This window comes from Myotis daubentonii, chromosome 2 (assembly GCF_963259705.1).
Source record: "Myotis daubentonii chromosome 2, mMyoDau2.1, whole genome shotgun sequence".
NCBI classification, from domain to species: Eukaryota; Metazoa; Chordata; class Mammalia; order Chiroptera; family Vespertilionidae; genus Myotis; species Myotis daubentonii.
The window spans coordinates 12,687,090-12,714,681 of record NC_081841.1 but is presented as its reverse complement, the minus strand read 5'-3'; the positions used below and the strand labels follow the sequence as shown (position 1 = coordinate 12,714,681).

Below are 27,592 nucleotides of genomic sequence, written 5' to 3'. Positions count from 1 at the left end.
ACCACGCTGCAGGCATTTGCCTGAATGAAAAGCACTGGCAAGACCGAGCCCAGGTAAACTGGACGCAGAGCCTCTGGGACTGACTGCACTTGACCCTTTCCATAAGCTGTGGCATTCTTAGTAAATTTCACTTCCTTTGCAACATTAATTAGAACTTGCCCAGACTAGGAAGTTGTGGGCATTAAATCAGCCCTTCTTGATTAGAGCCTCAGCTGAGTCACTCACCCTTGCACGGTCCAATATGGTAGCCACTAGCCACAAGTGGCTATTTAATTCTAAGTTAATTAAAATGTTTAAAAAATTAGAAATTCAGGGCCAGCTGGTGTGGCTCAGTGGTTGAGCATTGACCTATGAACCAGGAGGTCATGGTTCACTTCCCAGTCAGGGCACATGTCTGGGTTGTGGGCATGCAGGAGGCAGCCGATCAATGATACTCTCTCATCACTGATGTTTCTATCTCTCTCTTCCTCTCCCTTCCACTCTGAAACCATTAAATATATTTTTTAAATAAAAAATAAAAATTCAGTCCCTTAATCACACTAGCCACATCTCAAGAGCTCATAGTCCCTGTGGCTAGTGGAGGCCGTATTGGACAATGTAAATAACAGAACTTTCCCATCATCACAGAAAGTTGGGCGGCGCTGCAAAAGTGATGTTGGACAAAACACTTCATTTCCGTGAGCCCTCATTTCTTCACCGGTAACATGGGAACCATATTTGTAGACGTGTCCTTTTCCCAGAACTATTAGGAAGATGAACCGATGGAGTGTTCGGGCTTTTTTAGATATAAAGCAATATGCAAATGTAAGAATTGTGACAAGAGCCCCAATCATTTCCTTTACCAGAGATGGCCGGCCTTGCTTTATTGACAAGAAACCAGAATGCTTTTCTGTCCAGGTTTTTTTTTTAATTCCTGGATTGATCACTGGTTGTGAAGGGTGAATAACTTTAAGGTGAGGAAGTTTTGTGGGTATGTTTTCTTTCCTTTGTAGCGAAGGCTTCTGCCATGTACATAGTAAACAGACTGAGCCATTCCAGAGTGTTACAGGGCAGGAATCTTCCCTTTGCCTACTTATGAAGTGTTCACTGTGATTTTGCATTTTTTTCATACAAAAAAAAAAAATCAGCCCAGCAACTTCATCCCTAATGGAATATTCAAGCAATCTCAGTCTCTGAGCTTGAGGGAGTCAGAATTTTTTTATTTAGGATCAGAAAGCCTTCCAAATCAAACAGAAGGAATAATTCCCATTAAGCCCTGACTCGTCTTTGGTGTTGTCTCTGCTGTCAGCTTGGACACACTCCTCCAAAAAAGCAAATCTCTGTTTTTACTTAGGCTTGTCCTGATCTGTTGTAAGTCATAACTCGATGAAAGCATTATAAAGCAATAAGAGTATGCATGTCAAGTAATTGGCTAAATTATGTCTGAAAGGGCTCAAAGCGTGCCAACGAGGCAGCTCAAGCAATCTAGAAGGTGCCATTGGAGCCCGGAAGGTTGAACCGTTCCCAGGACTCTCAGAGGCCCTGTGTTTTTCCAGGGGTAATAACAAGCTCAGCATTCGCATGAGGCTCTTCATGCTCTTCAGGGTGAAGATGCTTTATGAATGTCGGCTGTGCAGCCATACCATTCATTCCTCCTTATGCAAGGACACACTAAAGACCCGAAAATAGAGTCCTGGCATCAGGCAAGCCAGGAAGAAAACTTAAGTGTTGCTCCTTCTACGTATCAGGACTAACCCAGTTAACAAAGTAGACAAAACTCCAGCCCTCACAGAGCCCATAATCTGGAGGGGAAGGAAAAAGAGGAGAAACGCAATAACAAAAGAACAAAAATATATACACGAAATGAGAAAAATACAATGGGACAGGAATGCTAGAGACGGGAGAATGAGTTGAAGTCTCACAAAGAATGATCAGGAAAAGCCTCACAAAGAGACATTTCAGCAGGAACCTGAAGGCCACGGGGATGCAAGCCCTGGGGATACCAGTAGGGAGAGCTCCTCAGGCAAAGGAAGCTGGCAAGTGCAAAGGCCCTGGGGCAGAGGCGTGCCTGCCTCTTTGAGAAACAGTAGCAGATTAGAGTAGTTGAGGCAGAGTGAATTATGGGGAGAAGGGGTAGTAGGAGATGAGATCATAGAGGCACGGGACCAGACACTATAGAACCTCTTTTAGTATTCTATCCATGACACGTGGAGTAGTTTTGAGAGAGGAGTGAAACGATCTGATTTAAGTTATTGAAGGATCATTCTGGAGTCTCTGTTGAGGGTAGACCAGGTGAGGGGAAGGCAATGCCAGGATGAAAGCAGTTTATGATCAACCAACCTTACAGGGTTTTTCCCCTGACCCCTGTTTTCCATCAGCAGTTCACCATCCTTGTCTCTAGGACCTGCAAACATTAATGCCCAATCAGCACCGTCCTCAGCAGGCCATCTCATAGACTGCACTGAACTGTGCCATTGGATTCATTCTGTTCATCCAATTCCACTGAGAGCCTCAAAAAAAATCACAGCTTATTCCTGATGGAAAGAGCCTGGACAACTACTTGGCTCATCTGTTCAGTTTTTAAAATTGTGAAATGGATCATACATAGAGAACAATAAAGTACTTATGTACTACCATTCAGTATCCCTTAGATACCCATGGTGTCTCTTCTCAGTCTCTTGCCTCTCCCTTCACCCTTTACTCCCACCCAGAAGTAACTACCATCCCGCCTTCTATGTGAATCATTCCCCAGTTATACTTTGTGGGTCTCCCACTTACACATGAAGACCTAAATAATATATTTAGTTGGAAAATGGGGCAGCAGCACAAACCTATGTGTGACCCTGCTAGCTAGAGACCCACAGAAGACCAGCTGAACTGAGTCTCTAGGTCATGGTCTGGCTTCAGTTTCCCTGAGGTTTTATAAGAGGCCCTTCTAGGGAAGTCACTGGGAAAGGTCACCAGTGAACCCTCAAAAACCTAGGGCTCACTTCAGGAACACTACAGCTTCTCTGGCAAGGCTAACTGTGGGCCAAACACTAGATCTATGAAAGGAGTGTAGTTAGGGAGAGTGGGCTGCTCTGAACTTACATGGTCTAAGTCTAGCTTTCAAGGTCAGGTCAAAGCGGAACATTTCTGTGGCTGAAGTAAGTGTCCTCAGCTTATTCAAGAGCAGGGCATGGAGCAGAAAGGAAGACCTTTCTCAGCATATTGTCAGGACAAACCAGGTATGGTACAGAGTTCAGACCAGACTCTCCTGGGTGTCCTGCCCTCAGGTGAGCTAGGAACTTGGTGTTGATGACCTTTGGTGGGGTTGCCTTTGCTCAGATCCAGTGGGTTGCCTTCATGGGTAGACACAGCTGCCATCCTAGGAAATCCTTTCACGCTGCTCCTGGGAATTCCCCTCCACCCTCTCCTCTTTGGACTCTGCTATGTGCTGTATCCCTGTCTTCCTCACTCTTCATTTTTTAAAAATATATCCTCCATTTGAGGCCTTAAATATCTGAAAATGTCTCTATTCTATGCTCAATTATAATTAATAATTTGGCGAGGTATATAATTGTTAGTTGGATATTATTTACCTTTAGAGTTTTTGGAGATGCTGTTGATGGAAAATCTAAAGCTATTCTGATAACTGAACCTTTGTATGTAGTCTGTTTTTTCTTTCCAGAAACTCACAGAAGCTTTTTGTTTGTTTGTTTCCAATATTCAGAAATCTATAAGAATATACGTGTAATATGCTAATTAGACTGAATGTCCTTCCAGACATCCTTCTGGACGACCATCCAGACAAAGCTGGGGCTTCCAGGGAAGCCCGGGTCCTGGGTGCCGGAGGGAAGCCAGTGCCGGCAGCCAGGGGAAGGAAGGCCTACTCTTGCACAAAATTCATGCATCGGGCCTCTAGTTTTATTGTAATTCTTTATGTGGATCTTTTTTTCATCCTGTGTGCACTAAGTGACAACTCTTTCAATCAGTTAACCCATATCCTTCAGTCCTGGGAAATTTTCTCAAACTATTCCAGAGATTGTTTCTCTGATCTCTTTGTCTGGTATGCCTTTTAGACCAGTCCTCTAATATTTTTATATTTTTCCTATATTTATTTACTTGTATTTTTGCTCAACTTTTTGTAATATTTCTTCAAATTTATCTCCCAATCCTTCTATAGAGACTTTTATTGCTTTCTCATTTTTTTAATTACAAAAACTTGTTTCCTTCTCTCTTTATTTCAGAGCATCTTTTCCTCATTTCCTTCATGGACTATCTTGTCTCTCTTAAGAACATTCATGAAAGATGTTTTGACATTTCATCTCTGTTATGTCTGTTTCCTTTTTGTTGTATTTCCTCTGTTCATTTGTTGTCATCTCTGTATTTCATGTTAGAGCCTGTCCAAATGTCTGGTAGTCCTGGTTGCTTGTTGTGAATAAAAGGGAGGAACCAAAAGACTTATCGGAAGCTCTCAGCAGAGCACTAGAACTCATTAGCATGAACTTTATCAGGCTGGGTGTTAGGAAATCCCCTTTGTCAGTATCTTTTGGTCTTTCTTGTTGGCTGGAGGTTATAGTCCCCAGAGGAGATACTACCCATCGCTGACCTGAAGGGGAAAGATCCTGACAAAATTCTGTGATGAAGGTCGGGGAGAGGAATGGATAGCTCAGCATATAGCAGGCATTTTCAGTCATTTCAGTCCCTTTGATATGGTGTCTACCCTTCATGCCTGGTACCTCCTAGTCCAGTGATCTCCAGTTTTGTGCCTCCATAAAAATAAGTTTTCAGACTTACCATTTTTTTTAGTTGCATAACCATTTAAGGTAAATAATACTACATCAGTAACAAATTCCCAAATTTCAATGGCTTAACGAATACATTTACCTCACACTCCTGCAAAGTTCATTGTCCATGTTCCTACTTGGTAGATGGCTTCCATGCAGTCATTCAGGGACCCATTTCCTTCCATCTTGTGGCTCCACCAGGTCTCACACATTGCTCAATTTAGGTCCTGTAGGCAGAAAGAAAGAGAGGATTCTGCATGTAAGGTTGTTATTGGCCAAGCCTGAAAGTGGTGCACATCATTGTGCCCACATTGCATTGTGGACTCAGTCACATGGCCATACCCACCTGCAAAGGAGACTGGGAAATGTAACAAGCTGTGTGCTTGGAAGGAAGAGAAAGTGGGGTTTGGTGAACACACAGCAATCACTGCTCCAAAGACCCTGGCATATGGTTTAACCTTTATGAGTCTCAATTTTCTAACCTATGAAATGGTAAAATGGGTGCAATACTTGTCTCACAGTGTTATTGTGAAGAATACATTTGTGAAATGCTTGGTCTGATGCCAGGCACACAATAAACCCTCAGGGAATAATAATAATAATTATTATTGTATATTTTTCTTATCTTTCATTCATTCATTTTACCAAAAATGGAAATCCATGAATGATCAGATCTTTCATCTTTCAAGGAAGAAATTTATAAAGCAGATGACAGTATACAGAAAAAAGAAGAAGATGAAGGAGAAGGAAAATACTTGCATAGTGAAAATCACATCTATTTCATTTATATGTTACATATTTTCTGAATATCTATTGCGTAGCAAGCATTGCGTCAGAGGTCCAGAGATACTGAGATAAATAAGATTCCTGCTGTTGGTGTCACCACAGTCTGAGAATAAAAAAGCTAAATTTTATCACTTTTTTTGGAAGCTATGGGCTATTTTTCAAAAGGAAGTTGGAAGATATCCCAGAGGATAAAATAATCTGAAATAATTTTCCAGTTTAGTGGTCAAAACTTGGATTAGTCAAAATTATCAATCATCTCCATGTTGCTAAACCCAGTGGCTAATTTTTGGTCTTGCTCTTACTTGATTTGCAGCTAATCATGACCTCACCTTTGCAACAGTGTCTTCATATGGCTTCCAGGACAACACACAGCCTGGTTTTGCTTTTGATTTATTGGTTTTTTCCTTCTTAATCTTTTTTACTGGTTCTTTTTCAGTCTGTAGGGCTCAGTCTTTGTACCTCTATTCTCAATGTACACCTTTCCATTAGTGATCTCATACCATCTATAAATTGAAGACTCCCAAAATTATGCATCCTGAACTTCAGATTCATACATCCAGTTGCCTACTGAACTTCTGTATTTGGATGCCTAGCAACTGAACTGCTCACTTTCCCTGTACCCACACCTTCTCTTCTCTTCCCACAGCAGTGCCCCACCTCATCAATTAGCAACATCCTTCTACTGTTCAGTCCACATACCTAGGAGTCATCCTTGACTCCTCTCTTTCGCACCTCATTCAGCCCATAGTAAATACTGTTGGCTCCACTTTCCAGATATAACCTGAACCCAAATATTTTTTATTTTATCACCTCTGCCCTGATCCAAGCTACCATCAATCATTTCCCACCTGGGTTATTTCATTAGCCTCCTAATTTGTCTTCTTTCTTTATACCATAGCATTCATCACCATATGTCATAATTATTGTCTGTCCCTGCCACTACAATGTAACTTACAAGAAGATAGATTACTGTCTGTTGTGCTCACTATTGTATCCCCAGTAGCTTGAACATTGTATGGCACTTAGTAGGTGTTCAATATTTTTTGAATAAATGAAGAAAGGAATGTGGGCACCATTTTTAAAACACCTGCCTTAATTTACAATAGCCCCTTCCATCTGGAAAAAAATCAAGGAGCTTAATATGATGTGAACAATTCTGTCGCCTTCATTTCTTTTAGAGTGTGATCATATTTGCTGAAGCCAGAGCTGGGGCTGGCCTCAGACAGAAAGATGAGCTCTCAGGAGAACAGCACTGGTTGAGTTATGGGGGCCCAGTAGAAATGATACAGCCTGGTGGTTTTAAAAATGGCACAATTCAGCACAGTGCCTGTGTGGAAAGATGCTCTGTGACTCCCACACAGGCAAAGTCAGCAGCCATCTCTTCTAGGGATCCCTGGCACTTCGCTCATTGAACTTAGAAGATTCTCTACTTCTTGTAGAAGACAATGCTGTTACTCCCCTTTATATTCCCAGCACCTAGCTCAAGTGACTCACTTACCCTGGTTTTTCCTGCGACTGTCCCAATTTTAAAACTGAGAGGTTTGCCTCCAGGGAACCCTCTCAGCCCTGGATAAATCAAGATGCTTGGTCACCCTATACTTAGCACAGCACCTGTCGCCTAGTAGACCACAATAAATGAATGTTGGATGGAACTAACTGTGTTGTAGTTATCTGCCCATGTGTCCATTCCCACCCCAGTGCCTGGCATAGGGCATAATGTTTCCTAAAATATACTTCAGAGAGCCCTAGTTCCATATGATAGCAATATGTCATCGCTATACCCGATGCTATAGCAATAGGTCATTGCCATAGCCGATGCTGTTGGGTACCCCACCCAGATCTCCTTTCCGCATCCATTCCCTAGATCAGTGGTCGGCAAACTCATTAGTCAACAGAGCCAAATATCAACAGTACAACGATTAAAATTTCTTTTGAGAGCCAAATTTTTTAAACTTAAACTATATAGTTAGGTACATTGTTATTAACTTAATTAGGGTACTCCTAAGGCTTAGGAAGAGCCACATTCAAGGGGCCAAAGAGCTGCATGTGGTTCTCGAGCCGCAGTTTGCCGACCACAGCCCTAGATAATCTAACTGTTGAATACTAACAACTCACAGCTATACCTTTCATAGCAACGATCAGCCTTAGCCTATGGAAGGCTTCTTGCCTAGGGATTTCAAAGACATTTTTGTCCTTCTTCCCAAAGGACTGCTTGGAGGTGATAACTGTCTGATACTGGGGAAAAATTTTCATCCCACTTTCTTCAAGATGAGAGGACACTGTAGTGTCATCCAGACTCTAGAGCTCCCCATGAAGCTAGACTTCAGCTGAACCTATATCTTTGTGAGACATCCCTTAATAAATCACTTACAAAATAATCCCTGTCTTAGATTCTGCTTCTAATAAGCTAAACATAAAACAGTTATTACTTAGAGTTATTCCCAGGATAACTCTATGGATTCTGGAGTTGGGTCACCCACCTCATTGCTGCTGGCAAGGGGCCCTCACTTCTACTGGCCAGTGGAAATTGATGGTCCTTGGTATGCTGTAGCACAATAAATGCTAGGATTGTCCCCTGAACATGGATAGAATATGGGTATAAGGAGATACATATGAAAGATACAAGGGAAATAGTCATTATAAAGATAGTGGAATTTGGGGGTAGTTATTGAGTTCCCTTGATACATTAAAGAAAGAGAACATCATAGGTTCAGATTGATTGCTTACAAATTCAAAACAAAGTGTGAAATTCAATGGGCTACTTGATAATATTTCAAGAGATTTTTCTTATCCTATAGCCAGAAGGCCAGGCTCAAACCTAATTGTAATAGTAGAACTTTAGAGAAGGTTGAATTCTAATCCTTACAAAGTCTTCAAATGCCACAGTTTGGCTCTGATGGAGAAGTGTGACCCTGAAGCTTGGGATGAGGATACCTGGGTAGATATACTTGAGAATCTCGAACTACCAGTTTTTCTACGCTGGGCCTGTAGAAGTGAGTCACTCCTCTCATTAGAGGCAGAGCCTCCTCTTCCCACCTAGCCTTACCTGAAGATTGCACAAAAACCTCAAATGAGACAGGTGCTTTATAAGACAATGCTTGCCCCTCTCAGGATCTGGCTGCATTTCCCTTCCTAGCCACCAGTTCCATAATTAGGGTCAAGTCTCAGCTTGACCTGACTGACAAAGTGCTTCGCCTGCTAAGGCAGATGAGGGACTTCACAACTGAACGACAGACATAAGTGTACCAGCAGGGATTAGGAAAGAATCTCAGAGATGAGTCGTGAAGGTATTGGATCAAGGAGAACAATACATGAAGTCAGATAAGGGAGAGTGTCAGTATTGGAGTACTTCATTTAACACTAATCCTCAATAATGGTTGGAATACACTGATTGCTGTTAAAATACCTGACCTGAGGGCCAAGAGGCCAGTCTAATAAATTGCTAAGATGGATGTTAGAAACTTGGAAGAAACAACTGTCAATAGTCAGTGAAGTTAATACCAGATTTGCTGGGCAGATTGTGTAGGAAGAGATCCAAAAGCCCATGAAAATGAGTCTACTGAATGAAAACAAAGAATTTATTAGCTGTCCATGTTCCTCGGGAGAGCCCATAAAACATCCTATTTACCAAGGTGACTAAGAATATGTTGGTCAGGAGAGTGCCCGCATTGTTCAGAAGCTCAGTAACGGCTGTGCTCTGTAGGCTGAGCTGATGATAGGTTACCTGGTAGCAATGGGATGGCAGAGGTCAGGAAACGGTGCTTAACTTCAAAAACCATGTAAAGAGAACTGCAGAAAGGGTGAGCAAGTTTGGAATGGCAGCCAGGGAGGCCTGACATCCAAGTATATACAGAGAAACCCTGACCAGGTAGCTCACTTGGTTAGAGCAACCACCCAATATGCCAAGGTTGCAGGCTCAATCCCCAGTCAGGGCACATATAAGAATCAATCAATGAATGCATAAATAAGTGGAACAACAAATCTCTCTCTCTCTCTTTCTCTCTCTCTCTCAAAATTTTTATAAAAGGAATATACAGAGATAGCTAACAGAACACAGTGTTTCTAAGGACAATATAGACAGACAGCCAACAAAAAATTAAACTAATTGCTTTACTATAAGACTGCTCAAATCTTATAATAGGTTGAGGCACATTTGTGTCCTCTAAGACAGGGAATCCTTCTTTTCTTTACAAACCCCTCTCCTGGGATTGGTGTTTTACAAATAAAAATGCTACACAGTTCATTGTTCAAAATATTTATGGAGTGAATGCACATATGAACACATAATTGGTTCCTTAGTACAACTTCATATAGGCATTGGACGTAGCTAGATCTCCAAAGCATTTTTCCAATGCCTACATCCTGGGAGAAAATAATGAGGAAAATATTGATCTAGTAAAGAAAGAATAAATTTGCTAACAGACCGGCCAAACCACAAACTAAACTCAGAGAGCTCAGGAGCAGTCAGCATTTGACATGTCAGCAAACCATTCACCCTGCCCACCCCCCCCACCCCCCACCCAAAAAAAAGCTTACAAAGTCAGGACATCAAGAAAAATGGCTTTGGGAAAATTAATGGAACAATGTATAGAGAAGAGGAGAAAGTCAATAATGAAATCGGTCCAATTTAAACAGCCCAGGCCAAGACCACAAGGTAAAAAACTTATTTTAAGTTACATTCAACACTGGAAATAAGTCCCCCTGATTTATTTAGCATTCCAGAAGCTAAAGAGCAATAAACAACTACTTCAAGTACATTACGTTATCGTCAGAGTTAAATGCTTCAGTGATTCAAAGCTGGGCACAATACAATCCAACAGCACACAGTAAGCTTTGTCCCTTCCGTCTGACTGCCTACATGATCCCACCACGGCATCAACAAAAAGGCTCCAACCGTCATAATAGGTAATTTCCCTTCCACCAGTAGGCAAACTATCAGAGGGAATAAATCCAACATTAGCATTAGTTCCCAAAGAAAGACATTCATTTTTCAACAGCATCTGTTTTCTGCCTCGGGCTCTGTTGTTCGAACTCTTCAGGAACAATCTCTGCTCTGTTCCTCTGGGAGATGTCTCTTCCACCGATCTCCAAACCTTGCTGGCAGAACATCGTGACTCACACTTTCAAGTGCCAGTGGCTCCCTTTCCAGTCCCACTGATACCCAGATGTAGACTTCATCGCGTGTTCAGACGACTGCTATAGACTCAATGAGTCACCCAACCTAACGCTCTTTCCATTTAATGCTCTCCTTTATACCTCTCCTGCCCTTTCCTGTTTAGAAACCGCCAGCAATATAGTGCGCCATTAATGAAGATCCATGTGAGAGGATCCAAGAAGTAGTGAGAATATGTGGAGCTGTGGAGCCAAACAGACCTCAGGTTCAATCTCAGGAGGCTAGCTGAGTGTTCTTGGGAAAGTGACTTCACCTTCTTGGGCCTTAGATGCCTCATCTGAAAATGGGAATAAACCTTGATGTTGTAGGACTTTGTGCATCCTCTGAGAATATATACAGGGTGCCTGTCACCATGTCCAGCATACAGTAGGCACTCTATAAGGCTATATATATATGGTTGGGTAAAGGTAGGTTTACAGTTATTAGTATGAAAAACACAGAGTTTGTTCTTGTATTATTAATTAGTAATTTTTATATTATTTTTCCATATGAACAACTGTATAGACAGCTCCACCAAATCTCAACAAAATTTTCAATATGCGCCTTTTAGTCAAATGATCAAGGACTCAAATATGTTATAGAACCTGTTGAAACTAAAAACATGATTTTAAAGGTCCTTTCCAGTTCTAACATTTCATTTCTTACTGGACTATAAGATGATTTTTTTCTATGAGACTCCCAAAGTCATGGAACACAAAATTAAAGGTAAAATTATCCTCTAAAATGAAAGAAAGGACTTTCACCAAGTGTAAAAGTGAGAACTAGAAAAAGAATAAAGTTCACTAGAAAAGGCCATCTTTTGAGTTCTCATAATGAATATTCCACTGGTTTAATATGAAGTTTGAACTCCATTTAATTCCGGAAATTTCTGCTGAATGTCCACCATGAGCCAGACCCCATCTTCAGTCCCAGATATACCAGGGGAACATTTGCAGACTTAAAACAAGGAACTTACAAGGTCAGATTTGCATTTGGGAAAGGTCACTGGAGGGAGTGGAGGTGAGTGGAGGAATAAGATAAATGGGGAAACCGAGGGGAAGGTTTAGGAGGTTACTGAAAAAGTCCAGACAAATATTCTGGTGGCCTGACTCAGGGTGTGCTGATGGAGGCGAAAGGGAATGGATAGTTCTGAGAGGTACGCAGGAGAAAGAAACCGTAAACTTGGGGCCTGGTTGCAAGACACATGAACAGTGGGGTTACATTCGGACTAGTGTGTGTGAGCATCGGTGACATACGGGGAGGGGGTGAACTGAATGCTGTTCAGAAGCAGGTTCTATCCCTAGGACCAGCTGAGGATCTGATTTATCCTTGAATCCTCCCCAGAAATCTGCACAGGAGAAAAACAAGAGGCTGGACAAGAAGATGCATGTCTGAGGTAAAGGGAAAAACATATTTGGTCCTAATAGGGTGGTGGGGGGAGGAGGGAAAGAGGAGGAATGTTCTGGAGCAATCTGCCCCGAGGTGAGGACTGGTTTGGGAGGCTGCCAGTATCTGCAGCAGCGAGATGTTAATGAGGGTTATCAGCTGTCCCTGAAACAAAGGCAGGCAGCATTCTGGCAGCAGTGGAGCTGGAACCAGCCAAAACCTGTGTGAGTGTGTGTGAGTGTTTGTGAATGTGTCTGTGTATGTGTGAGTGTGTGTGTATGTGAGCGTGTGAGTGTCTCTGTGTTCATGCCCCGGAAGAAACACCAGGCATACTGTGTACAGATATCCTCAGAAAACCAATGGTCATGGTGCAACCTGTGGACACACCCATGACACAAGACAGACACCTTCAAGTAGGGAGGGTTGGCACTTCTCAGGGGGTGCTATTTGCATAGAGCTGCTTCATTCTTCTTTTATCTCTGGCAGAAAGGGGGACCCTTTTATCCTTCCACAAACATACACCAACCACACACAGTCACACCGCCCCAGAGGTCTTCTCTGCACTGAAGGCCTGTCCTTTCTTTGCTTGCCAATACATATTTACACATCAGGGCTTATATTTAAGCATAGTCCTCTTACTATTCCCATAAATGGTGCTCGTCGAATATGCTAAGAGCCAGATATCAAATGGAGGAGGCCCAAGGGCGTCTCTCAGGCAGCAGTTTGGCATTTCACCCTGTTTGACAGCAGGAATCCACTCGGTGGTCTAGGTGGCCTGGAAAATACTGCCTTCTTCTAGAGATCTCAGTAGTAAAGACAGTAAAAGCATTCACTTTGCAAGCAGGTAGGCTGGGCTGAGCGGTGGCTTTTCCACTGACCTTGGGTCTCTGACTTCATATCCCTGCCTCAGTTTCCTTCTCTGAAACATGGGAATACTAACCAGGAGGAGGAATCACCATTATCCCCATTTCACACATGGGGAAAGCTGAGGCACAGAGAGATTGTCTCAGATGAAGCCACTGGATAGCACAGCTTGAATTTGAACCCTGGCAGACTGGCCACTCCCTGCACTGCCTGCCGTACTTATGCAAAATTTCTTCTTTAACCCTCTGAATGACTCTGCTAATGAGAACTTGGACAAATTACTTAACCTGCTCAGTCTTCATTGGCTCAAGAGAAAATAAGGTTTTGTTATTGCAGTCCCCATAGGATATCTTAGGAAATAACCAAGAAATGCAGGTGATAATAGGATTAGCCGTGCGCCTGAGCAGTTGCAAGCACAGTGATAAAGAAAGCACAGTGGTAATGGATGCTAGCATCACAGCATCCATTTGGCTTTAATTACTTGTTTCTGTGTTTGTGATTTTCTCGAACTACATGCCTAGTACATGTTCCGGGTAGACAGAAATTCTGTTCCTTTGTTGTTGTTTTTTAAATCCTCACCCGTGGATATTTTCCCATTGATTTCTAGAGAGAATGGGAGAGGGAAAGAAAGAGAGAAATATCGGTGTGAGAGAAACACATCAATTGGTTGCCTCCTGCAGGTGCCCTGACCAGGGCCCAGGCCAGGGAGGAGCCTGCAACCAAGGTAGGTGCCCTTGGCTAGAATCGAACCCAGGACCTTTCAGTCCACAGACCAACGCTTTATCCACTGAGCCAAACCAGCTCAGGCAGAAATTCTCTTTCTTATTTGACCTTGCACTCTCAGCCTTTAGCAACCTGGCACAGACCTGGAACAAACTGTGCTTTCAATGTTATTCATTGATGAATGAACAAATGGCTTTAATACTGCCTTTCTCTTGGATTGCTGTAAGGATTAAATGAGGTAATGTATGTAAAACAGCTAGTACAATGTTTTGGCTTGAGAATTCCACCCAATTAGTGTCAGATCTTTCCCCTTTGCAACCAGAGCACATTACCTGAGACAAACACACTGGAATCACATGGTCCAGAGAGTAACACGCAGAATGTCTGGGCTCCTCTGAGGAACACAAACATCCCAGCCAGAACCCGTGCACCACGTGACGTGGGCAGGTGAACTGAAGAGGAGCACCAGCTGGGATCCACCTTGGTGGGCAGCATCACCCTGAATCACAGAGAACCACGCTGTGGGCATGTTTGAAAGTCTCGAGAGCAGGAAAGGGAAGGCACTTGATGTATTGATTGATTACAGTGACTAATTAAGTCCATGCACAGTACGAACACAGGCGGCTCTTACTACTGGGTACCAGGAAAGAGTTTGGCAGAGATGAAGGAAAGCGCAGCCAGTCCATCCATGAGCCAACGTGCTGCATCTATAAAGGGATGAATCAGCTGAGCACAATTGGAAACAGAAAATGCTGACAATGTCCAGAAACTCTAAATAGAAATAGTTGTTCAGAAACTAAATAGAAATGTAGTGGATTGTTGGGCAAAAATGTCTCTTGCTCAAAACTGCTCAGAAAATAGCTAAAAGCAAGACAACAGGCAGTGCAAACAACATGGAGTTGGGCTTCAGACAGACTTCCTTTCTAGTCTTGGCTCTACCGACTGTGGCTTGAGACAAGGCAACTAACGCCTCTGAGCTTCCCATATCCTCATCTGCAAAATAAAGAATACTCACTTCGCCAAGATATGAGAAGCTTAATAAATAATTTGTATAAAGGCACTGGCAAGTGGTGTATCTGCTACCATCACCACCACCACCACCTAAAGGCATCCACCCTGATTAGACGGTCCATACCACCTGGAATCAGTGCACTCCTATCTTCCCTCTTAAGTGGCTCTAGTGGTTGTATTCTTCTGTTTTGCTGTGACTCATCTATTAATATAACTTACCCAGGGCTTGTAATAGGACAAGTGGCAAATAAGAACTCAGAGATGGAAGGTCCTCAAACAAGATAAGCCACTCCAGAAATAAATGACACGGCATTGGCTGGGTTGGGGAGGTGAGGTTAGGAATAGAAGGGGCTGGCATGAACCAAGGAAGCTGGAAGAAGGCAAAGAAGGAGAAAAGAGGCAACAGTAAGAGCTCTAGGGGAGAGCTGAAGGTCAGAATTGGCTCAAATAAGGGAGAGGAAGCTGAGTAATAATGCATCATCACCTGCTTCATTAATTCTCCACCTGGGGCTGCCCACCCACACTGCATTATGGAAGGCTGGCAACAGCCAATGAGAAGCAAACTAATTCATGACTGACAACCCTGGAATATCTCAGGAAGTGGAAAAGCAGATAATGCAGGAGGTAGAAAATGAATCTAGCCTGGAAACAGGGGACTGACTAAACATCCACATAATAAGAGCTTTAGACACAGGAGTCGTCTACCCTTCAGGTAATGGTGGGCAGGAGACAGAGTGGGTCTCTGGTGAATCTGGACCAGCAAGTCTCTAGACTTGCCTTTCTCCAACCCTTGCAATGATTCTTATGATGTGAGGAACTTAAAAATTATTATATGTACAATTCATGGTACAGAAATATAATCAGTGACTTTAAGCTATCACCCAATAATAATTTCTCAATGCCCTTTTGAACAGAGAATGTTTTCTGCAAGTCTGTTTGTTTTGCCTACCCAATTAGCCTAATCTTTTTCTGTGGTTTCTCCCTCCCCATCAAGAATAGCAACTCTAATGCAGCTCAGGAATGTTTTTTGCTTCTTATTAAAATTTTTTAAATCATGTAATTAATTTTACTATCCAAGATGCTAGTAAGATCTGGTCTATGGTATATGACATATGGGGAATTTTTGTTCTTTAAAACCAAAAATAAATTGTTAAGCTAAACTTTATTGGGGGAAAAAAAGTCAATTAAATTTAACTTAAATTTCTTGAAACCAATCTTTCTTTTTGTAAATTTTTGAACTTCATAAAGAGAACACAATTTATCTGTGCCAAATAGTTGACTTAAAAATGGAATTTAATTTTTCTGAAAGCAGGTTTCATATATTTAATCGAAAAAGAAGTTGTAAATTATTTTAACGAATGCTATTTAAATCATGGAAATGTATTGATACTGCTGACTAGTAAAGCTATGGAAATCATGAACCAAAGCAATATAAATAAAAAATAAAGCCTAGGACAATTTATAGAAGACATTGAAAAAAAACAATTTCTTACTAACATCATCAGGCTTAACTGTAGGCCTAGTTGTACCAAAATAATTATAGACATGTGCTTATTTCTTGATTCTGATAGGCCTGAGTGTACACAAAAAATTTTATATTGGAATTAAAAAATAAATTTTAACTTTGTAATGTGATACCTGGGTTATTGTTGTTGTTGTTATTTACTAAACAAATACTCAATTTTTGGTCCAACTTGGGATAAGTACACAAGGTTTTATTTCCAACTGTAGTGACCATTTCTTTCCTGGCTCTTGATAGATGTTAAAAGGAAAAGCTTAGTCACAGATGTGGGAAGCTGAAGGCTGTAGAAAAATGGCCCTTGCAATACTGGATATTCTTTTTCACAGAAACCAGAGCTTGTAGGGAGCTGATCAGTAAACCTCTTCTTGAGTTTACTATCTGGCTGCCCCTCACTGACGTCTTCCTCTTCTCTCAAAGTCAAGTTCTCAGACTGAGCAGAAGAGTCAGAAAGAGGGTCTCTCACCTCGTCATACACATGAGTTGAGAGGGAAGGGAATACTGTCCCCTTTGGTCCTGCCAATCTTCTAGGAGGTTTATGATAAGACTTGAGGCAAAATAATATCCTTCCTCTCTGTCAAGCCCAAGCCGAGTGGAAACTTGTCAAGATTTCCTATTGAAACATGAGTTCCCCCCAGACTATTCTTACTTAAATTCAGAACATTCTTTCTAAAGCTTTGCAGAGACTTCCTCCCCCGGCTCATGTGAGGAAAACTGTCTTGAGACAGGCTAATTTCTGCAGCCAATTTTCACCTTCAAACGTCTCAGCAAATCTGGCCAATTATTTTTTTTTAATAACCCCGTCATTCATTCACCTTTACTAGTAAGGTCACATGCCTGTTGAGAAGTCTCCTCAAATTTCTGTATGTAGAAACCTCTGATGGAGCCAACCACCCATGGGCCACCATCAATACAGCCACCAACACAATTTCTCTAAGACAGACTTTGTGTTTCTAGATATAAAGAGAAAATATTAAATATAGGTGGGTTTTTGCTTGTTTTAGGCCATTATTTTTGGTAATAGTAAACATTTTCTTGAATGTCAACATCAGTTACATATCTTGCAAATACCACATCATGACATTTATTGGTGAAATCTGCTGACTCGTCAACTTGGATAGAGAACCTATTGTATTTCAGTTTATTACACTCTTTATCATCAAGTGACATGTCATCGGTGTCTTGACCAATAAAATGGCCTGAAAGTGGGGCCTTTTCCATTTCTCCTCCTACATCTTGCCCTACCACTTTACTCATTTTAATTTTACTAGCATTATTAGGTTTTCACCAACAGTGTGACTTTCTTTTGGAGGGTCAATAAGTTCTACTATTAAGTAATTTGCTCCCTGGACCCAAATGTGACTTTTTAAACTAAAGGTTTACCCTGTTCGTTTTGAAATTCCAATAGCCATTTAAAATCACCAGCACCTTTCCATGCCAAAGGGCTGTGATTTATAGTTCGAAGTCATATTTTGCTGAAGCTATCATTGCATTTGTGAGTCATTTGCCACAGACCCTGTACAGTGGAATAGGACAGCATAGATCACCAGCGTATAAATCCATGGATGAGTAGCTTTCACCATAATGAGGGACTTCTATGGTATGGCACTGTTGCAATAGTGCGGTGAAGTGACTCAAAAGATCGGAATTCATCATTACTAACCTTATCAGAATTGTCCATACCTGTAAGACTGGAAAAGTTCACATGGAAAAACAAACATGAAGAAGAGCCAGGGAACACTAAAAAGGGAAAGTGTTAAAGGGAATGAGTCCTATCACATGTTGGAACATACTATAAAGACAGTGTAATTAAAACAACACAGGGCTGACACACGAATCTACCAACAGACCAATGGAATATAATTGGAAACCCAGAAATAGACTCAAGTACATTTGGAAATTTAATATATGATAAAGGTGGCCTCTCAAATCATTGGTGCAAAGATTGGACATTTTAGTAAACAGTGCTGGATAACTAAGTAGTCAAGAGGTTGGGCTTATGGAAACAAGATGAGAAGAAGCCCTCCACAGAGCCAGGAAGAGCTGGCTGGTGCTGTGCCTCTGAGAGGGTTCATGGCACAAAGGAAGCTGGAGGCTAAAACCTACTGCCAGGGTGACTTTGGCGGGAAGAGCAAGAAATAAGTTCTCCCTTTCAGCTTCCAATCTCCTCTGCAAAGCCAGCTGGTAGAGGAGAAAATGGAGTGAGCCAAGTCCCAGCGGCAGCATCACAGAGCAAAGTATCAGAAGGTGGGTTTGGAGCTGAGCTTCCTGGCCGGAAACATGTAAATGCTGAGTCCTTGTTTAGTTAGCATGCAGCATCCTATAACTCTATTGAGAGGAAGAGCGAGGGCAAATGAAGACAGGACGGGATAACACTCCAAATCTTCATGTTCTTAATAAAACGATAAGGGAATATTCAAAAGTGATGTCAAGAATAGAAATATAAACACAACACTTACAAAAACAATATGAAACAGCTAAAAAATGTTTAAGGAATGGGATGTGGGTGGGGAAGAGAGGGAGACGTGGTTAGCTTTTTAAATTATAGACACATTTGACTTTAATTTTTAAAAAATTAAAACAAATGAATGGAGAGGGTAAAAGTTCAGATCTATGGTGGCATTTATAGTTTGGAAAAATAAATGTAATACTGTAAGATCAATAAAATAAGGTTTCCATTGGGAAAGTAAATTGGAAAACTATCATTTGGATAATACAGACTACCAAAAGCAAAAATGGAAAATCCTTTTTGTTGTTGAATCCTGTGAGAGATGGAGAAGAAATTAGATTGTGGGCCTCATAAGGGTAGATTGTGTGTCTGTTTTATTCACAATTAGGCCCATATTTTATGGCCTAATAGATGAAAAATTGAACAGAATAGCTCACAACAGAAAGAGCAGGTGCTCACTCCTGCATTGACTACAAAGAACTTTGAGGGCTTACCAAGTAAAAATAACACCAGTCCTAGGCCCACGTTGCTGGTTTCAGACAGGTAAGCAGAGCCTCACAATGCCACGTGATTAGGGCCATTTCAATGATGAGGACAAAAAATTGTAACCCATTGAAGGTAGAGAATCTCACTCTGCCTGGGAATGGCTGAAGATGACCTTAGTGTTGAGGGGCCATTGTTGGCCTGATTTTTAAAGGAAGTCTAAGAGTTTACCAGATAAAGAGAACAGGGGAAAGGGGTAGGAGAGGACACAGAGAGGTAACCAGGGGAGAGTCAAATGTCCTGTGGTGATGGAGCAGATGGTCTGATGAGATGCCTGGTGGGCAATAAGATGGAGCGGGAGGTGGATTGCCAAAGTCTGAGCTTATTGGATCTTATTCCTTGGACACTGGAGAGCAAACAGAGGCAAAAATATCCCTTAGTCATGTTTTAATTTGAGGGAAGATCGTTCTGATAGCAGTGTGGAAGAAGTACCCAAAGCAAAAGAGAACAGACACAAGGCACCAGAAATAACAATAACAAGAAGAAGAGCTAATGGGCCTTTGATGCTTATAATGTGCCCAGCTCTGTGCTCAGGCTTTGCCTGCACTATCTCACTTAATCCTGAATATTACTCTGTGAAGTGAGGTGTGTTTTTTACCCCAATTGTATAGACAGAGATGCTGAAAAATAAGAGTCTGGGCTTTCACTGAAGAAAAAAAAATGTTCCCTAACCTGGAGGCCTCCGATTCCTTTTCTTCCTGGGCAGGAACCAGTCCACACATTGGGGCTGGCCTGATTCCAGCAGGTGTGATCACCTGGCAGAACAGGAAGCATTGGGGCAGGAACCAGGGCAGCTCCTGACAAGTGCAGGATGACATTTGTTGAGAGGGAAGTAAGGTCAATGCCTAAATATGGTTATTAAAGAGAAGTTCAGGAACATGATGTCAGAAGACATCCAATCAGTCTCCCATTTCCAGTTCTCTCCAAGGCCTGTCCACTCTAGCCCTGGGTGACTTCATCTTGCCATTAAGAGTTATTAATCATGCCTCCCCTCAATAAGTGACCATTTGTTACCCCAGAATGATATGTGCACACTACATGTTCAATGTTATTTTCCTTTGCCCACTCCCCTTTTCACTGAAATCCCCTCCTCTTGTCACCATATGGCCACTCTCCTATTTAATGAACTCAACATTCTCTGACCTTTGCAAAGTGTCTTCTCCACATTTCAATAATGGCTTCATCTACTCAACCATTGGCCAAGTAAGAAGTCTCAATATCATTGCCAGCCTCCTCTTCTCCTTCTCCATACTTAGTTCTCAAGTTCCATCTTGACCCTAATTCTTGATGCTTTCGCAACCATTTTCTCTTCTCATCTGACCATCTCGGACTTACTTGGTCATCTAAAGAGCCTTCTATGGTTGTCCAAACACCAGTCTTGCCCTCACCAAAATAGCCCCTCACAGCCTCTGTTACAGGTTTAATTGTATCCCCCAAAATATGTTGACATCCCAACCCCCAGAATTTGTGAACATGACCTTATTTGGAATTAGGGTCTTTGCAGAGGAACAAGTTAAGATGAGGTCATTAGGGCAGGTCCTAATCCAATATGACCGCATCCTATAAAAAGGGGCAATTTGGACACAGAGTCAGACATGCACACAGGGAGAATGCCACATGAAAAATGAAGGCGGAGATGCGCCTATAAGCCAAGGAACAGCAAAGATTACCAGCAAATCACCAGACGCTAGAGGAAAGGCATGGAACACCTTCTCTCCCATCCCCTCAGAAGTAACCAACCCTGCTGACACCTTGATCTCAAACTTCTAGCCTCCATGACTGTGAGGATGAAATCCAGTTGCTTAAGCCTCTCAGTTTGTGGTACTTTATTAAGGCAGCCCTGGCAAACTAACACAGCCTCCAAGGCTTTTTTTTACAAATGCCCATCTGCTCACACCAGTCTCTGCTTAAAATCCTTCCACAATAATGAAAAGAATGGGCTCTATTTATCCAGCACCTGCTGAGGGCGGGGTGCTCCATCTCTGTTATAGCTAATTCTTAAGCTTCCTTTGAAACAAGACATTACCATTTGTGATTTTGCAGTTGAAGAAAAGCGATCTTCTAAAAAGCTGTCGCTTGCCCACATTCCCATAGGTAGTAAGCAGAAGAACTGAATTTTGACTCTTGATCTCTTTGAGTCCTAAAGTTGCACTGGCATTGAGTGTTACGTCATAACAGGGAGCAGTCAAACAGTAAATATTTTAGGCTTTGCAGGATGCATGGTCTGTGTTGTGACTGCTCAGTTCTGCCAGTCATATCCTGAAAGCAGCCCTAGACAATATGTAAATGAATGGGCATAAATGTGTTCCCATAAATCTTTACTTACAAAAACAAGATGCGGATCAGATTAGGGTATCTGACTTTAGTTTGCCAATGCCTGTCCTACAACATTGTCTTTTGGCAACAATCTACGCTCTTTGATAAAATAATTCTTAATATTCATGGTGCGCTTGCCTTTTGCCAGTATTTGTGCATGAATTAATTTATTTAAATTTCCACTATTACCTCTATTTTAGAGGTTATGAATTTGCCAAGATCACACAAATAGTGTGTCAGAGCCAGGATTCTAGGTTGGGTGGTCAAGTTCCAAAGTCCATGATCTCACTCATTGTCTACAAGGGCCTTCCCACCTGCCCATTTACATATCCCAGCACGCTCTTCCACCCTCTGCCTACTTCCTTATTCAGTAGCTGTACTTCTTTCAGCCATTCCACAGTGAAGAAGGGGAAATGAAGGAAGGAGCCTGAGCTAGCCCTGCCTGCCTGCTCTGCAATGTACATTTGGCCAAGGCCAAAGCCCTGGACTTGCTGTCAGTGGGGATGGGAAATGCAGAGCACGGAGTAGGCACCTACTTCCTTCACCTGGTGGTTGTGAGAATCAAGGGAGATTACATGCAGTATTTGAAATAAAAGTCCCAACATTGCCGGGCAAATTGCCTAGGATTGCTTTAAAGGCACTCTTATCATTAGCCTCCCAACAGCTATGCTCTCCTGTGTTTTTTTTAAACTAACAGAACCTCAGTTTAGTTTGGGATTGCAGCTAGAGGTGACCTTCAAATCCAGTTCTGGCCAGCGATACATAAATGGAAGTCTATAGTGGGTATACAGGAAAGATGTGTTTTTCTGATATAAATAAGTATGCTTTTTTTCTTGGTAGTTTTCTTCTCCTTTCCTTCTGGAATGGGGCCAAAGGACTGGAAATAGATCAGCTATCTCACAGCCATGAGGATGAATGCTCTTAACTAAAGCTGGGGGAGGGAAAAGCAGAATCCTGGGGCACTGATGGAATCGCTCAACTGCTAAACCCTACTGCACACTCCCTACTTCCCAAGGTTTGGTTGTGGGAGAAAACTAACCCTTTCTTTGGTAAATCAATATAGTTGGGTTTCTGATACTTGTGGACTTAAGCCTTCCTAACCGATAGAAATAGTCAGAATACCAGACACAACTTCGGCAAAGAGCATGGTTGCTAGAACAGAACATAATAGATGTTTGATGAATGAATCAATAAGCAAATGACTGTGTTGCCTTAGCAAAATAATAATAATAATAATAATATTTATAGCTATCACTCACTTGATAAGCACCTACTATGTGCCCTGCATTCTCTCAGCAATCTTCACAACTGTCAGGTATTGATATTGCCATTTCCATATCACAGATCAGGAGCTAAACTCAAGGAGCCTGAGCTAGCTTGCTCAGGAAGTCACAGCCAACATGTGATGGAGCTAGAATTTTAATCCAGATCTGGGTGACATTAAAGCTTGTGTTCCTTCTCTTAGGCCAAGCTACTGTCATGATGAATGATCACTGGGCACTTGGAGCCAGGGCTCCAAGAGAAATTAGAGAAATTTGGGCTGGAATCTCAGCCCCACAACCACCAAGCTATACAGCACGTACAGTTCTTTCTTCTGTCTCAATATCCTCATTTGTTTTAAAAAATGCTAACAATAGTCCCTTCGTAGATCGTACGAAACATGACATGCACAGATAAAGTGTTTAGCAGAGTGCTAATAAAGGCTTAAAATTATTTCTTATCAGCCTTATTGTCATCTTCACCACACCTCCCCCACCCAAAAACATCTATGGCAGGAATGGGGGCCGGCCCTGAATGGAAGGTTCTGGAGGAGGTGTCTGGATGAGTCAGGCCTCGCTGAAGCCAGTATGATTTCTTAACTCTGGAGACCTGATCCCACTGCTCACTGTATTCATTGACATCCCCTTCTGAGCAGAGATACCCACAGCCTCAGAAATGCCTGTGAGATTTCTTTCTCCCTTGAAGTTCAGATAATTGGCTGGCTTCATTGTCATTCCCAGCTGAGGGAGTGTCCCTTGGAGCCTGAAGGCTCACCCCTTAATCCTGCGCAGGTGTCAGACAATGCCCAATGGGTGGAGAACACTGTCTGGCTCCAGGCTGGGCCCCACCTCAGCACGGGGAGCAGCCGGGAGGTGGACGAGTCTGAGGCGAGATGCCGGGTGGATTTGGATCTGAGATGTTAATCTGCCCAACTGAAGCTCTTGCACCTGTCTTGGCACAGACACAGGCACACGGAATCTAAAGAGAATCAGTTACAGCTCTGAGCAGGTGGGGTGGGGACCCTGGGCGGTGAATGCAGGTAGGGCTAGATGCCTACCCTGACAAAGCTGGCTGGCAAATCCCGCTGATGCCCTGGGCTGCTCAGGAAACAATGTCAGTGTGGGAAAGAGTGGGGCAGGAAATTGCTCTCTAAAGAGGGCCCTTGCACCAGCTCTGTTTGAATGCCAGATCTTATGCTTATTAATTGTGTGACTTTAACACATTACTTTATCTCTCTTAGATGCCTTTTTTTTTATCTGCAAAATGAAGAAAACAGTAGTACCTACTGTTGTTCTGAGTATTAGAGGAGATGATTGAACATAGTTTTCAGCGCAGTCTTTGGAAAACTTTTAGAGCTCAATACACATTAGCTATAATCATATGGCCTGTAGTCTGTACTCCGCAAGCGCTAAAAGTTTCTGAACAATCGATTAGAAACTGCTGAGTGGTCTGGGAGGAATCCTGGGCTCTGGCTGCACTTTATATTGTTTACTGTGGCTCATCTAGGTCCCGGAAAGGTGTTAAAATGAATGAGTACAGTACTGTTTTGTGGTAAGAACCTACCTGGTTCTTAAAGCATAAGTTGTGTCAGTTCCTACTATCTGCTCAGTGCTGTGTGTTATTCTGAATAAATAAGTGGATGCAACATAGTCCTTGCTTTCAATTTAATTTGGGGAAATAGTATGACCAGAGATTAAAGTTATATAAAAATGTGAAGAGCCTATCACAAGGTATATAACTAAATGCTAATGTGGGTGCTAGTGGCCATAGTCCCTGGGTTTATTCAGAAGAGAGAGGTATCCAGGGAGGATGGAATGGATGCCTAGGGTCTGGCTGGCCCCTCCCAAAGAGCTTTATATCATTAAAACTTGGCATTGACAAGGAAAAGTGATCTGCAGTCCTTATATTGTGCTTACTATATGCCATATACTAGTCCTGTACAGTGAAAACTGTGCATATGTTTTCACTGTAATCCTCACAACTCCATGCAGTTGGTCCTGTTATTATCCCCATTTTAAGGACAAGCAAGTGGGGTACGAAGAGGTGGAATAATTTACCCCAGGACACACAGCTAGTAAGTAGGCAAAGCTGGATTTTGAACTCAATCTCATCCCAAAAGCTGCTCTTAACCAATATGCTCTGCTTCCTTTCAGAAAGAAGGAAACCAAATTTTATTAGTTACACATAAGTAACAGTAGATGCTGTAACCAACAATCCCAAATCCTCAGTAGATTAATGGAACACAAAATTCAGTGGAGGCATTCAGCAGCCACACTACCATTCAGTGATAGAGGGACCCAGACTCTTCCCACCTTGTGATGCCATCATCCCCAAGGGACAAGGAGTCTTCTTCCGGATCTCACCTGGAAGGGGTCTCTCCACACAGGAGATTTCATAGCCAGACCTGTACATGGGCACCCCTCATTTCTATTCACATTCAATATTCAGTCACACAGTGCCGGGAGCCGGTCCATGCTTGCTGTTTCAAGGGACCTGGTATATATGGAATACTGTTCTTAATATGTTTGCTCACCTTCTTGGCACTATGTGTTTTAACCAAGGTCTCTGAGAAAGGTTGTTTCCCCAGGTAGGGATTTTCCCCTGAAGTTAGGGAGGGAATAAAACCCCTCAACTAAGTGCCAGGCGGGTAATTAATCACTTTAACTACAAACAATCATATTTAAGCTGCATAATCTTTACTCCCTGGAATGGAGATAAGAAACGCCCTAACCTTTGTAATAGAGATTGATAGGATTGAATCAACTGGTATAAATACAGATGTAACAAGACAGAAAGAGACAGAACTTAGAAGAGAGCCAAGAAGACAGAACCTACAGACAGAAGAACTTCGCTGGAGAGAACATGGCAAAAGATCCTGGACTGAACCTGACTACAGAAATTGGCAAGAGAACCTGACTAGAACCTGGTGACTGAACCTGGCTGGAGAACCTGGACAGAACCTGGCTGGAGAACCTAGCGAGGGAACATGGCCACAGAACCTGGCTGGAGATCCGAAGCAGAACCTCTCTGGAGATCCAGACCAGAACTTGGCAGAAGATCCTGGCTAGAGATCCTGGCTAGGCTGCTGATCAACTGAACACTGCCTCCGTGTCCTTCCTTCTTCGCCGACTCCGTCCTCACCTTTGGGGAACCCCTGGACCCGCTGGGGCTGGACCCCAGCAACACAGCCATTCCTAACTGCAGGGGAGGCTGGGAAATGCAGTCTACTGAGGCCTCCAGGGAGAACATGAAACTGGGTGAGCACTCACAATCTCTGCCACACAAAGCAAGACCCAAATCATTCATCCAAGCACAGAAAGGATAGAGAAACTAGCTCCAAAGGCCAACCCCAAATGCACAGCCACTGCCCCCAGTGCCCAACTTGCTGCAATAGCCTTGGCCCTGATTCTACGAGAGGTCCAGAGGCACCCGAACGGCCAGGTGCACAGACAGGACACAGCAGTCTGAAGCAGAGACGCCAGGCGATGACTAAGTGCTTAGGAACACCAGAAGCAGAGGCTCTTCCTTCCACGTGCTCCGCTGCAAAAACAAAAACAAAAACTGACCAGATTCAGCAAGATCTCTGCCAGTGAGTCAGTGAGTCAGAGGCCTCTGTCTGGAGCTTGGCAGGACACCAGGGCCCTGCCAAGAGGCGCTGACTATTGAATAGTCTAGACCATGACTGGATTCAAGGAGGGGGCTCATGTCTAGAGGGGATGACTAGGATGCCAGGCAGAGGGATTAGATAAGATCCTGTAATTGAATCATTGTAAGAGAGAGAAACAGGACTAGACTACCGACACCTTGAACTCAGATTATCTGCAAGTTCTCCCCATCCTGTACTCCATGTCCTGGTAAGCTGTGTCACCATTCACTAAGCTACCTGAGTCAGAAACTTGGGCATCATTGCTAATTCTCCACCCAATCACAAGCCCAGTGTATCCAAATTGCCTCTCAAATATCTCCATTCTACACATCCCCCACATCCCTGACCTGACTCAGACATCTCCCCTTTCCCAACTAGGCTTAAAGAACTACAAATGACTTGCCTTCCCTCTTTCCAATGTTCATTGGGTCCTCCAACAGATGTTTATTGAGTTTTGAAGCAGATACTAGAATATTTGCCTTCCCAGTATCCTTTCTCACCTTCTTCCTTACCAACTGAATCCCAATTTGTTCAGGAAAGTAACGTGCACAATTTAAAAATCTCACCTTCCCTGCCTTTTTAGACACTAAAGGTAACCATGTGATAGAGTTCTGGCCAATGAGCAGTCAGCAGATATCTCTAGGGAGGGTTTCTTTCTTTGAATGGGAGCAAGGGGCGGGGAAATGTTTCCAAGAAAAATATTTTTCCTATTTCCCCTTGGTTCTCCCTCCTAGAATGTGGACATGATGCACGGAGATGCAGCACCTTCTTCCAGCCATGAGGAAGAATGCCATGTGCCATGTGCTAAGGATGGTGGAGCAGGAAGCTAGAGGGCCCAGATCCTTGATGGTTTTCTCAATCAGCTACACACCCCTTGAGCTGCCTACTTCTGCATGTTTTCTTAGGTGGATGTATTAGTTTCCTCTTGCTGCTGCAACAAATTACCATAAGCTTAGTGACTTAAAACAACACAGATGTATTCTCCTATAGTTCTGGAGGGCAGAAGTCCAAAGTCAGCTTCACAGGTGTTAAAGTCAAGGTGTGGGCAGGACTGGTTCTCTCTGTTATTATTGAGGGAAGGATCCATGTCTTTGCCTTTTACAGCTTCCAGTGTCTCTCAGCTTGTGACCCTCCCTCCCTCTTTGAGGTGCATCACTCCCATCTCTCCTCTGTCATCGCACCGTCTTCT

General features: G+C 42.7%; 1 long non-coding RNA gene across 1 annotated transcript in view; it reads right to left on the bottom strand.

The window, feature by feature from the left end:
• The window catches only part of LOC132225999 (uncharacterized), a 73,338-nt gene that overhangs the window by 6,706 nt on the left and 39,040 nt on the right, over window positions 1-27,592 (bottom strand). The window contains exon 2 of the long non-coding RNA XR_009450996.1: window positions 4,849-4,975. This is a non-coding gene — a long non-coding RNA (uncharacterized LOC132225999). The remainder of the gene's footprint in view (window positions 1-4,848; window positions 4,976-27,592) is intronic.